This window comes from Vulpes vulpes, unplaced genomic scaffold, assembly GCF_048418805.1.
Source record: "Vulpes vulpes isolate BD-2025 unplaced genomic scaffold, VulVul3 Bu000000700, whole genome shotgun sequence".
Taxonomy (NCBI): domain Eukaryota; kingdom Metazoa; phylum Chordata; class Mammalia; order Carnivora; family Canidae; genus Vulpes; species Vulpes vulpes.
This window is the reverse complement of record NW_027325673.1, coordinates 709272-723888: the sequence shown is the minus strand read 5'-3', so window position 1 is coordinate 723888 and position 14617 is coordinate 709272. Positions and strand designations below refer to the sequence as shown.

The 14617-nt window shown below is 39.3% G+C and overlaps 1 pseudogene; it reads left to right on the top strand.

The window, feature by feature from the left end:
- Positions 1–2198: 2198 nt before the first annotated feature.
- The window catches only part of LOC140596495 (transmembrane protein 19 pseudogene), a 31815-nt pseudogene continuing 19396 nt past the window's right edge, over positions 2199–14617 (top strand).

Sequence of the window (14617 nt, the reverse complement as noted above, 5' to 3'; positions counted from 1 at the left end):
CTAAATCAATATCTCCCAGTGTTTCATATTCCCTGCTTTCTTTAAGATGATGAATATTGTTCCATGAAAAAGTAAACTTTGTACAGTTCTAATTTATTGTTCTAAAAGTAAGTTTAATGTCCTCCTGCCACAAAATTCCTGGCATATTTATATTCTATTTACTATAAGATAATCTCCCCTTGAAAAACAGCCTGCAATACTTGAGAATGCCAGGAAATACAAGAGAGCTGACCTGGTAGGTAAAAGCATTATATTAGATCTGCATGTGGCAACGCATCAGCTCTTCCTAACTAATCATCATACTGGTCTCTGACATTCATTCAGTGATAGATGATCTGTCTTCTATCTTCCCATTTCAACATATATCTGTGATATGATTCAATGGTTAGTACATTTAAAAATTATCCTATATAAGATATTTACTTGAAGCCAGGTAGGCATTCATCCTTGTGCATTCCTACTTTTTCTACATCAGAACAGGTATTTTAAAGTCTTTTTAATGACCAGCCTTCAAAGGGGTTGCATTCTACTGTGGGAAGACAGGAAAATAAGCTTGCAAACCAATAAATAAATTAGATGATTTCCAGTTCTTTCACATGTTGTAAGGAAAATAGAACAGGGAGTAATTATTAGGTGAAAAACCAAGAGAGGATCAACTTCAGGGAGATGTGTACAAGAGACAAGATGGCCAAAGTGGCTGCCACCTAATAAATCGGTGGGAGAGGGTGCAGGTGAGATAAGACAGGGAGGAGTTGAATTTATTTCTTTGTGTCATTGTCAGGGTCCTAAATAAAGGAAAGATATGAGTGGATACAGAGAGAGCTCTCTGGCTGCTGTGGAGATAAACTTCAAAGAAGCTCAGGAAAGGCAGGCTGGCTGGCTAGGAGCCTGCTACAGAAATCTTGGTGAGAGGTGATGGGGGCTGGGATCAGTATTTTTAAGAGTGAGGGTTATAAGATGTGAAAGGTTCAATCAAGATGAGGAGCATCCATGTAATTTTTTTTAACTATTATAAAAAAGAATTTTGGAATACCAGATGTTAATAAATACGGAAATCTGTACCTAGGTATTCTATCATATTGCTTTGTGTGTCACATTCTCTTTTATAAATCAAAGCAAATCGTTTAAAGTAAACTAAAAAGTAATTTAAAATACCTTAAATAATGACCCAGATTATAATCAGTGATTCCCATTCCCTTAAGGACCACGACAATACCAAACACCCCAAATCTGCCACCAGAGTGGGCCTTCCTGGGCATTGGGACCTTGCTGGTTTTAACCTGTGGTCTCTGTTATGGATGTAAAGTTTGGATCCCCACAAGTTGCATGTGTTGAAGCCCTACTTCCTTTAACATGATGATATTTGGAGTGGGGGCTTTGGAGGTAATTAGGGTTAGATTAGGTCATGAGATGAAGTCCTCATGAGGGGATTAGAGATCTTATAAGAAGAGGAAGAGAGAGGACACTGGGTTACTCAGGTAGTCAAGCATCTGCCTTTGACTGAGGTCATGATCTCAGCGTCCTTGGATAGAGCCCCTGGGTTGGGCTCCCTGCTCAGCAGGGATTTTGCTTCTCTCTCTGTCTCTCCCCTCTGCTCATGTGCTCACTCTCTCAAATAAATAAATACAATATTTGAAAATAAAATAAAAAAGAAGAGGAAGAGAGAAAGATACATGCACAAGGAAATGCCATGTGAAAACACAGAAAGACCGCGGTCATCTGCAAGCCAGGAAGAGAGCTCTCGCAGGAACTGAATCAGCAGGCATCTTGATCTTGGATACCCCGGCCCCCAGAACTGTGAGAAACAAATAAATGTCCCTGGTATTTTGTTATGGAAGCCTGAGCTAAGACTCCCATGCAGTGTTTTCACTTAGTGAAGTACTTCCACCAGCACAACACACAAGCCACCAGGCATTCCCTCATTTCCGTGACTGAGGGGATCATGGCATGTTCTTACATTTGGATTTAGGAATATTTGTGCCACTGAGCACGGCACCCGATTACCTACTCAGTGCCTCACAGCATCCTACAAGACTAGCTGTCAAAATGTTCTACCATCTTCCCCTGGTGAAGCACAAACAGCTCTGCAAATTCCGACATCACACTACAGTACGTCTGCATATCTCAACACCTGAAACCTCACACTGTATCTGTATTTTTTAGCTTAATATGCACGTGCAGCTTAGCTTCTTCACACGATGATGGCAAACTTTTCCACGTGCTGCCAGGATCACTGCAAAGTGTTGGGCACCACAGGCATACAGCAGGACAACCCACCTGCCTGCACCGTCCTGCCTTATAACGGGGGTACAAGCAGTTCTACCTTTTCCCAAATGCCTAATGATATCCATCTTCAGAGATACATGAGCGTTAAACACACAGGTAACAATGCTCTGTCTACAGGAAAACTACGAAGCAGAAAATCTGACATTACTCCTACGGTACACGGGCAGCTTTTTAATGTAAATCGTGGGCATGCATATTGCAAACTAATAAGGTACAACAAACAGGAAACAGAATAATCCCTCCCAGTCCACAAAGCGATTCCTTCTAGAAAGTAAGAGGAAAAAACAAGGGCACAAAACACAAGCTGTGTAAGCACAAAGGACAGAGAGAGAAACTGAAAATAACTCTGAGTTCAAAAGCATCTTCTTTGGGTCAGAGCTAAAAGATAAATAAATAAATAATTTTTAAAATTTCTATAGTCAACAAATACTGTATCCGCCACACATTCATTTAGCTCAGATGATGAATACCTACAAGGAACAACATGTATATTCAAATTCAGATGAATATCTGCTAAGGAGCTTCAGAGAACAAGCAAAAATGACATCTACTATTGGTTCAAAAATCTGTTCAATTGTTTTCAAAACTCTCATCCTCACTTTCAAAAGATAAAATATGGGGAAGCGTTTGTAATGACTAAGATGCTATAAAGCTCAAAGGAATAGCTTTGCTTGTATCTCCTCCTACACCCTGTTCAACTCAAGACAGAACTTCATCAGGCTGTCACCCTTCTCTCTCCCACCTGCAGCTCTATCACCCGCCATCCTGGTAGAAAATACATATTCTGGGACGCCTGGGTGGCTCAGTGGTTGAGCGCCTGCCTTCAGCTCAGGGCATGACCCCGGGGTCCCGGGATCAAGTCCTGCATTGGGCTCTCCGCAGGGAGCCTGCTTCTCCCTCTGCCTGTGTCTCTGCCTCTCTCTGTGTGTCTCAAGAATAAACAAATCTCAAAAAATGCATATTCTGACAAGCCACTAGGAAACCACATAAACTCATATGATTTAACTGTGTAACTGTAAAGTATTTACGTTTAGTACTGGAAGATCTTGAGTCTTAGTCGCAATCATAGAATGCATTTTAACAGAGTTGGCACATGGAAGGAAAGGAAGGATTTCATATAAGTGACTTGAAGTAAGGTAGCATGGCACCCTGAGCTTGAAATCCAAGTTTGGACAGGATAGATACAGCTACTCTTCAACTAGAGAAAATGGCTCAACCACTCAGAGGGGGGCAGATGATCTGGGCCTGGAATATCCTGTCATTTGCTACTCTTTATATTGCTTCTTCAAAATTCATCCTCAGCCTAGTTTGTTGACTGAATGGACTGATCAATGAAAAATTGACCAGCACATCAAAAAATTGTGTTGCCAAACTAGTTTAAGCTTCCTGTTCCCTCTCACTTCTTAAAATTTCCACACTTCTCGGGTGTTACAAGCCCCTCAGCTCTCTATCAGAGGTCACCAGAACACAGTCTTCTGTCTCTACCATCCATATTCGTGGAGGGAGGAGGGATGTCAGTTTCCCCAAAGGTCAGTTTCCCTTTGCCCCATAACCTCTTACACTCTCTTTGGTTTGGGGGATTCACATGTACAAGCTACCAGCACCCCAGGAACCGCTCAACTGTTGCAATGAGAAACACAGAATCACTATATAATTCATCACACAATCTTCCAGCTAAATTTAAAAAAGGGGGGGGGCTGTCTCTGAAAGTGCTACAAGCATAAGCAAAACCATGATTAGCATATCCACTCGAGTACCTAAAACTTCACTACTGACTAAATAACATACCCACTGAGAGGATATGAACTTGCCTTCTGAACTTCCTTCAAAAGTTTTGAGAATAGGGGACAAATTAAAGTTTTTTTCATAACTTTACACACGACTTCATCCTATTGGAAGCCTACAGTTAGAGTGATAAGAATTCTCTGAAAACTTCTTCAAATATTTAAGGAAATATGTTCAAAAAACAGAAGCCAGCTACAGTTCACACTTCTAAAACTGTTCTGATAAAGCCTTCCAGGCGCCAGACTCAGCAGCCCACTATGAGAAAAAATAATATTCTGGGGACATTTCTATAGACTTCAATCCGTGAGGAACAATAGGGCTTCGTTTTTACTACTCTTTTAAGCAGCACATATCTTTGCAAAAAGAAAAAAATAGAACTTTTTTGGGAGCCAATTTGATATGAAACAATTTTTGAAGTGATATAAAGAAATAACAGGAATTACTTCCAGTGATGGTATCCTCTAAGTGATACCCAATGGCATGGAATATAGCAGTATCTTTACAACCAGTAGGGGAATGAGCATTTCATAATCATATTAATAATGGAGGTCAGACAAGAAAGTTTTACAGACAAGAAAATCTTTTGACTCCAGCTCATCAAAAAAAGAAAGCCAAAACCCTGCTTTTGAAGCACATCACAAATTTCAGGGAATACATTTTATACTGAACTGCTTGTCATGATAATGCTTCCCAAAGCATTTTTACATTTATTATCATATCACAATCATGAAAACACTGTAAATGTTGATCCTAATGAGCAAGTGACCAAATAGGGACACATGCAAGGTCACAGGAGAAAGCAAACAATTTCATTATGTGGATCCCAGAATCCAGAACCCTAATTCAGTATTCCCTTCAGAAGTGCCCAGTTCCCAAAATCCACAAAAAGCAACCAAACCAATCCTAGTTCATGAACCACTTTTGACAATGAGAACAAGACTACACATAGCCCATCATGATTAATGGAGTATTTACTATGTGCCAGTTATTGGTCCTAGGATTTGAGAATCAATGATAAAAAGACAGATGATCAGTATGGAATGGGGGTGGAGAGATACATAGTCCTAGGTGACCAGAGAGAAAGGTACATGTACCCAGTGGGTACACACAGAATATGATAGGTGTAATACATGTATGGGGACAGCTGGGGGGCTCAGTCGGTTAGCCCTCTGACTTGACTTTGACTCAGGTTGTGATCTCAGGGTCCTGGGATCCAGTCCCCATGGAGCTCCATGCTCAGCGCAGAGTCTGCCTGAGAATCGTCTCTCCTCTCCCTCTGACCACACCCCCCCCACTTGCTCTCTCTTTAAAATAAATCTTTAGAAAAAAGAAATATATATATGTATCTATATCAGATCTGTGAGGTAGAAAATCATATATTTGCTTAAGAATGACATCCTAACTTGCTTTTCCCAAACATCCTGAAACACTGCTTCAGCAGCCACACAGAGGATGACTATGGCACATATGCAGAGCTTCCACCTGTGAGCCCCAGCTGCGGCAAACACCTGACCTGTCGCACACAGGTCCTGAGACAGTACAGGAGAGTAATTATGCTTCATGGGGAGAAAGCAAAGGCCAGAATTAGAGAAAAAATATGTTATCTTTATTATTTAACAGTAGAGATTGCTAAGATGTTGGAGGTTCACAAATATACTAGGTTCTCTGCTATGTATATGAGGTCCATAGTTTCTTTTTTTTTTTTAAGGTTTTATTTATGCGAGAGAGAGCAAGCGCACACCCAAGCAAGTGGGGGAAGGGGTGGAAGTGGAGGGAGAGGGAAAGAATATCAAGCTGACGCTGCATGAAGCATGGAGCCTGACACAGGGCTCAGTCTCACGATCCTGAGATCACGATCTGAGCTGAAACCAAGAGTTGGAGGCTTAACTGACTGAGCTACCTGGACACCCCAGGGTCCACAGTCTCTTAATCTGCCTTCAAAACAACCTGAAAACACAGGGATTATCTCCCCTCTATCAACATTGGCACTCAACAGTAACGTAACCACTTGCTAAAAAAAAAAAAAAAAAAAAAAAGGAAAAGTTGAGATATGAACTCAGTCAAGTCAGGATACGACTATTAAATGCTCCCTCCACCATTTGCTCCATTGCCATAGTTACTACTGAAACCCACAAAATCAGCGACCAAGAGAATGCTCCCTTAAAGAGGAAAAGGGAACAGATTTAACTATTAAGTTTTAGAATTATTCTTCAAAAGTAAGAATAAAATGAGGAATAAACTGATAAAATACAGCAAAGCGTAATATAACTACTTTAGAAAAATAATATAAATTAATATGAAATGGAGCATAAACCAGTTGAGAAATATGCAAAAGATACAAAAAGAAAATTTACAGTAGAATTACAAATGCATCATAAACTTATGTAATATTTAACCTCAGCCATAGTCACAGCAAAGAAAATTAAATCTCAGGAAAACACAATTTTCCCCCTAATTGGAATGTGCCGCCTGGGTTTTTGTTTTGTTGTTTTGGGGGGTTGTTTTTGTTTGTTTGTTTGTTTTGTCTTTAATTATAATACTCAGTTGTTAAAATCATGGGAAAACTGGCACACTTCTGTCTTGCCAAAGGAAATGTAAATTATATAACCTTTCTGCAGGACACATTGACAACATGTATCAACAGCCTTGAAAACACTCAGTTCTATGAAGTAATCTACAGAAAATAGCCTGATGAAAACTATTTAGCTTTAATCACGGTATCATATATACTACCAAAAAATGAAAATGCCACCAATGTCGCAAAATAGGAAGTTATTTAAGTAAATGATGTTACATAAAGGTATGGAAAACAGACACTAAAAATGAATACAAATTATATGAAAAAGGCTGCTTTACATGTTAAACAGTAACAAGACAGAATATGAGGACTCTTCTAAATTTAAAAATGTATATGGATCAGCATTTCTACTAAAAACAGTCATTTCTGTGGCTTCACATCATGTATGAACTTTAGCTTCCTTTCATCACTCCTGCATTTTCAATTTTTTATGATCATGCATTACTTTTGAAAACAATAAAAGAAGAAAACAATATTCAAAAAAGAGAAAAATATTTCATTAATATGCTGCACATTCTCAAGAAGACACCAACTTGCTAAAACTACTCAATACATCTCTTGAATTTAAGAATGGAGAAAATCTAGCTGTAGCACTGAAGAGGATACATGTAATAGACACTCAATAAAGAACGCATGTTGTTGATTTCAGTCAAGCATTCAACTAATTAATGAAATTTATCCCAAAGCAAAAATATAGTATTCTTCTCAAATTTAAAGGCATGCTTTTCTTTTTTTTCTGTGTAATGATGTAATACATAACAACTATTATATATTTGGTGGGCAGATAATATACAAAGAGCAAAACACTTGAAACCCTGTCATAAGCGCTATGTTGTGTTTGTATAGGTGTATATACGGGTATGTGTGCTGGGTATCATATTCAATATAATTCACTGCCTTGCTTTTCTTCTTAACCCTTAGTGTTAAAAACACTCCCCAGTTTCTTGGAAGAGATAATTCCTAACTGTTATCATGTTCCTTTGGATAGAGGTGTCATAATATATTTATGCATTTATGGTGGATGTAACATTATTACTCTTTTGGAACCCAACTCAAGCCAAACAGTCTGATCCACACACTACCAGCCCCAGGCTTCCTGTGACACCTTCCATGACCTGGGTAAACATGACATGATTTCTACTGTCTCTGAGACTTTTCAGATGATGCCCATTTCACCTTTCTGCTTTTCTGGAAATCTCTACCTCCTTATACAGTGACTCAAAACAAAAGAAAAAATCCACACCAGAATCAGCACCAATGAGGGCGGTGTTAGAGACAAGACACTGAATTTTGGCTTTTTTGTATTTGGGAGAGTTGGTTTGCTGCCAAAAACGTTGCTATTCTTGGAAATTAAATTATTGCATTACTGAAAGTAATGACTGCTAGGTTACTCTAATGTTTGAAAGTCCAAACAAAATATTTGAGAAAGAAGAATAACATTTATTTTAAGAAGTAAGCTTTTATAAGGTTGAGTAGTCATGCTCGGATTCAAATAAAACTTAGAAATTCACTTTTTTCTTCTTTCTTGACAGAGTCTGTTATTGCTCCTATTAAAAGTTAAAACATTAAATGCCAACCAAACTCAAATTATCTACACTGGGATAGAAAGTACCTTATAGATAACAGTTCGCATGAGATCATTATTTATATATAGTTTGGGAAGTCAGATTTTGACATTGTCCCTTTTATACCCAATTCCTACCACTTACAAGGCCATCCAATTATTGGTAGTCAAAAGTCTAACATGGAGAGTAGGGAGGAAACACCGAGAATGAGTTATTTTAAAGTTGGCAATACATAAATCAGCTGAATTTCATGGACCGTACTCTCTATAAATCAGCCAAGGCATTGGACACTCCCCTGATAATTTCTGATACAGTGTCAAAATACCATAAAATATTTAAAGAGCTCAACTTCTAAGCAAAATACTATGGAAGCTATTATATTAAGAATTCTACAACCAGAATTCTTTATAAACCATGTCAGTGAGGCACACTTCTTGCCTACTTCTGATATTTTTTCCAGGTAAAGGGAACTTAATTCATGTGATATTCTGGCCTCCCTCCAACCCTTCACTTTCTCTGTTTCTGAAAAATAAAGGAAGCACCTTGGCTAGTTCCTTGCTTCTTCCTCTAGAGATCTTTCTGCCTACAGAGAGACAAGGCTAGGCTCTAGGGCTCAGATCAGCTCTGTCCTGCAGGAAGAGAGGAAGGCCAAGGTCCTGTGATGACAGAATTAAATTATATCTATTCTTCATCATCTAATGCTAGAAATTAAGCATCTCACTTAGTAATATATCTGTATGATACAAAATTTGTGGAAATTTTGACACTTATATTTAACCAAACATACTTGGATCACTGCTTACGTTGAGCCAAAAAACAGGAAGGTCTTATTATAACACGTATTTTACTCTGGTAACTTACAATTAGAGTTCCCACAACAACACATAAATTTGAATATAAATAACCGTATTTATTGTCAAAATGTTTTTTTTTTGACTTAAGATAAATTAGTCTCTTGTTACACAGGTCACATTCCATTAACAAATTTTAAGGTATATCTAAACATTATTATAAAAATTATGCTGCTAAAGATCATGTTTTTTCTTTGAAGGAGCTGGGCATAATCAAACCCACAGGAGCTAAGCTCTTTACTAAAGGTACCCAGAGTAAGAAAACAAGTGAAAATTACTATTTATTGTCAAAAAAGGTACCAGTACACACACTTTCACTTCAAAAAGTTGATTTTTAATGGGGGGAGTGGGTCTTCTCTTTAAAGAATAAATTCAACCTTTTAAGGTTTCTTTCCTTTTTGTTACATTGCTATTATGCTGGGATTCATGCCCTGTGGTTCCAAACAGAGGACAGATTTAATATGTGACCTCACAGAAAGGGAGGCCGTGTTTCTTCAACTATCTATAATATTTTTTGTATGAATCTTGTAGAAAACTTGATATTAACCAGATGAATAGTACACAACACTAATAGAGAATATCAAAATTTTATAATTTCTGACTCTTTGATTGGCATCTTTTTTAAAAATAATGGTGCTGGGAGATATAATTTACTTCTCTTTTAGCTTAACTAATATATATTTTAATATGTAAAGGACTGGTATGTTGTAGATTAGAGAACTTAATATACCTCATATGAAAATCTGCACAATAAAGTAACATTACAATAGGAGTAGGGAGAGAATATATACATTTAATAGCCTTTGTTAGAGAGAGGCCTATATAACATATTTAATAATACACAAATGAAGCATAAGTATCCATCTCGCAATGAAACGCCGGGACACCTGCACCCTGATGTTTATAGCAGCAGTGTCCACAATAGCCAAACTGTGGAAGGAGCCTCGGTGTCCATCGAAAGATGAAGAATGGATAAAGAAGGTGTGGTTTATGTATACAATGGAATATTACTCAGCCATTAGAAATAACAAATACCCACCATTTGCTTCGATGTGGAACTGGAGGATATTATGCTGAGGGAAATAAGTCAATCAGAGAAGGACAAACATTATATGGTCTCATTCATTTGGGGAATATAAAAAATAGTGAAAGGGAATAAAGGGGAAAGGAGAAAAAATGAGTGGGAAATATCAGAAAGGAAGGCAGAACATGAGAGACTCCTAACTGTGAGAAACGAACTAGGGGTGGTGGAAGGGGAGGTGGGGACTCTGGGGGGGGTGACCGGGTGACGGACACTGAGGGGGACACTTGATGGGATGAGCACCAGGTGTTATTCTAAATGTTGGCAAATTGAACACCAATAAAAATAAATTTATAAAAATAAATAAATAAATAAATAAGTACCCATCTTAACATGCAGATACAGATCTCTTGTGTCTACGCAAATGTTTATAATTTACAAGCCACTTACACTTTCAATTAATCCTGAAATAAATCTCCTCAGATATTCTATCCTTTTGTACCCATTTTACTGCTGAAAACCAACCAACAAAAAACTAAGGTCTAAGTAACACATAAATGGCCAACGTCACAGCTAAAGAAGAGACAGAGCTGGGATCCACCCAAAGCCAGCACTCTGGCTTTGAATATATATATATATATTCATTGTGGGTCAGAACCCAACTTTTTTCTCTAGAAATATATTTGTGACAGGAAATGACAATTAATGGAATAATAAGTTTCAATAGATGTAATTCATTTTACAGATCACTTTCAGGAACCTCACCAAGGGATACATGTGAATATGTCTCTAAGATGAAAAGCTTCTAGGAAGCACTGTTTGTAATTTATCAAAAACTAATTGATACAGAATATAACTTCAATATCCTAATATAGCTAAGACATTTCCTACAAAACAGTTATCCGAGATATGGAGCTTGAGATCATACTTAACAGCTCAGTGATCAAAAGATAAACAACTGGAAGTGTCATAACTACACATTTTTGTTACGAGTCTTCACATTTTTAATGGACTAAAAGCACAGTAGGATAAAATACTTCTGTGACTTTCCTGTGTTAAGAGGTACTGTTTTTTTTTAATAATAAATTTATTTTTTATTGGTGTTCAATTGAGGTACTGTTTTTGAACATAATTAGATTCATTAAACCCAACCAGGCAGCTTATTAATCAGTAGGCTAGATTGGCAGACAATGGGATAGAAACTATTTATCTATGACACATTTAATATTTTACATTAATACAAAAAGCTGTTGCTCTGGCATATAATCAGATAAACTTGAAGCCAGCAACAAGTATCATGAACTGTTCCCACTCAAATTAACTTTTCACCTACATTCACATAACACTTTTGACAAAGCTTATGTTCAGGAGAGCACCACCTTTATAATTATATGTCAAAAGTAATGTTATATTTGAGAATATGGTAACTTCATTTTTAATTTTAAAGGTCATTATGAAAGTGACATTATCCTTAGAAATTATTTAACAAAACTATAAATTGCATTTTCCAACTAATTTCATTTGAATTTCATTTTCTCCCTGATGAACCATTTCACTGGGAGAAAGACTTGGCTTGTATTCTACTGTGGAGGATGTGAAGTTGATGGAAATATTTTTTTTTTAATAGGGTATTATTATTTTTTTTAATTTTTATTTATTTATGATAGTCACAGAGAGAGAGAGAGAGAGAGAGAGAGAGAGGCAGAGACACAGGCAGAGGGAGAAGCAGGCTCCATGCACTGGGAACCCGACGTGGGATTCGATCCCGGGCCTCCAGGATCGTGCCCTGGGCCAAAGGCAAGCGCCAAACCACTGCGCCACCCAGGGATCCCGGAAATATTATAATTTGACAGTGCATGACTTTTATTACAAACAATGAAAACATTAGTGACATCTATAATGATTAGGTTGTACAACTACACAAACATTCACCAAATTAAATAACTCCTTTCTGCAAGACTATGACAATTTTATTAGGGCAACAACCTCATGTACTTACTACAATTGCCATTCAATCAGGTACTATCATTTTCAATCCACAACATGACATAAAACTCACATATACAACACGTATAGTGCTGCTCATGCTCATCAGCTGCTCTCTGCATACACACATAAGCACAGAACAGTGTCTACTAGTCCTTTAAGTATCGTGTTTAAAACTCAACAGTAGACTCAAAAGGAATAAAGAAAAATGAACGTCTACCCCATTTATTGCTTCTTTTTGAAAGAAATTTTATATTAAAACAAGGCAGCAAGTACAACAGTGTGTTCAAAGTGCTCTTGTAAAGTTTTCTAGATGTGAACAAGCTGAAACTAACACAATATAGGTAGAGCTAATCAATCGCACTGTTCAGTTAACTCAAGCCGTATGGAGCTTGCTAGCCTTCCTGCAACACTGAGACTTGCTAGCTGTGTAATTACAGGCCTCCCAAATCTCACCATCTAACTCCAAACGCAAGCATCTTCATCCAAGTCCTGAGATCCTGTGACCCACAGGGCAGTGAGGACGCCACTTAACATTTTCCCCAAAACATTGAAAATGGATTCTGCATGTGGCAAAGAGAATTTAGGGCAGTTTAAAGCATCCAGTCCACACTGGAGGATGCCCGCCCCTACATGTCATACTTCTCAGGGACCGAGCTCCCCATGTCATGCCCAGGTTCATCCTTGTAATTCAACCTAAGTCTTATCAAACACTCCTCCGTGGGATTTTAGAAGCGGTGCAGCCAGAATGCCTTTTAATCCTGGAGGTGAATTACTAACTGCCAAGAGAGGAACTGGTCTACCACCGGACGCAGCCGAGCTGATGGAAAGATGCACAATGAGACAACTCCTGGGTAGTGTGACCAGCTCCCTATTTTCATCGAAGTCGGTGCAGAAAATTGCAAGCACCTTAAATATTGGTCATATAGCTCCGAAAAGTGAAAATCTACGCATGTCAGGCCCCACAGTATGCTTGTAACATGTCCCTTTTCTCCACCAACATCTTTGCTTGATGACATTAGGCATGCATGTTAACAGCACCTTTCAGGGCCAAAGCAAATCAGATCAGATCAACCCAAGCACACAAGGGGAACAAAACAGCTTGGAATCACAACCTGCTCCTCTTTTTTCTGTGTTTCCACACCCTTCACTTCCCTCCGTGTACATCTCAGCACAACTTTAGGCATTCTGGAAGTAGCTGATCTTTGTTGGAAACACACACACACACATACACACACACACACACACCCCAAATCCCTAAGACTGCTTCCCTACCACACGACTTGGGAAGCTGCATCACCTCTCTAGTGACTTGATTCTGAACGTAGCGGCTCCAACCAGCTGAGCAGCAATCGATGCAAACGCATCACACACCAGAATAAGAGCAAGGTCGGTGAAAAGGGAAAGCAGCTTTGCTCTCAGCCACTAATTACCTACCACCCGAATACCGCGTCGCAAGCTCCCACACACAGACAGGGAGCTGCCCTTACCAGACACCACTGGGCGCAGTGCTGCCCTTGCACAAGTGTGCAGAGGTGCTTGGAGACTCAGTATCCCTCCCTTGTAGAGGAGAAAAGTCTGACTTAGAGACAAGGGAAACACACACAGGCCCCAAACTGGTGGGTCTTATGGATGCAGAATTCCAGCCTAGATCCTCTTGGGTCCCATCTTGACTTCCTTGCCATCTGCAGGATATCCATGGTGTCCTGAATCCTCGTGGGCTCCAAGTCAGGCCCTTTATCACTGTAGACATGTACCAGTGAGGAAACGGGTCTGCCCCTAAACACATTCCTCTGCATGCTGTGGAGCTCTGGAAACTTGAGGAAACAATGTGTTAATGAAGGCAAAGTCTTCTTGGGTTATTTTACAGACAATCCTCCTCAGAAATTGGCGATAATTAGCATTCTGGCTATTTTTCCAAGGCTGAATTCCTCAGAGGTGAAGCAGTGCAACTTTGCAATACCTGAAGCAGAAATAATTTATGTTATGAGCACAGGGAATCATCAAACAGCCACCAAAGGGCATCCACTTAGAAGCTGGGGCCCAACCTTGTAAGACAACAAAGCAAACCATGCTCATGCCCTCTCCGGAGGGAAAGTCCAGGACAGCTCCTGGCTCAGGCAGATTGCCAACCCGTCCACACACGGAGGAGCAGTACCTCCAGTTAGAGACGGTGGAGAGGCCCTCACCTCTGAACAGAGCCAGTGGAGCAGAGCAGGAGATGGGCCTCACGCCCCGACTCTGGGTTCCTGTTCCATTGTCCCCTCAGATGGAAAAGACATTCTGAGATGCATCTTGTTCCTCCTGGATCAGCTTCCTTTTGTTATTGTAACAACTCCAAATTTAGTTCCTTAAGACAAAACAAAATTATGCTCCTACAGTTCTGGGGGGGGGGAGGGCAGAAATCCCATTAGCACCCTCTGGGGGCAGGAATTGTGGTGTGGCCAGGCTGCCTTCCTTCTGGGGGCTCCCTTGCCTTTATCAGCTTTCCAAGGCACCTGCCTTCCTTGGCTCCTGGCCCCAACACTCTAATCTGCACTTCTGA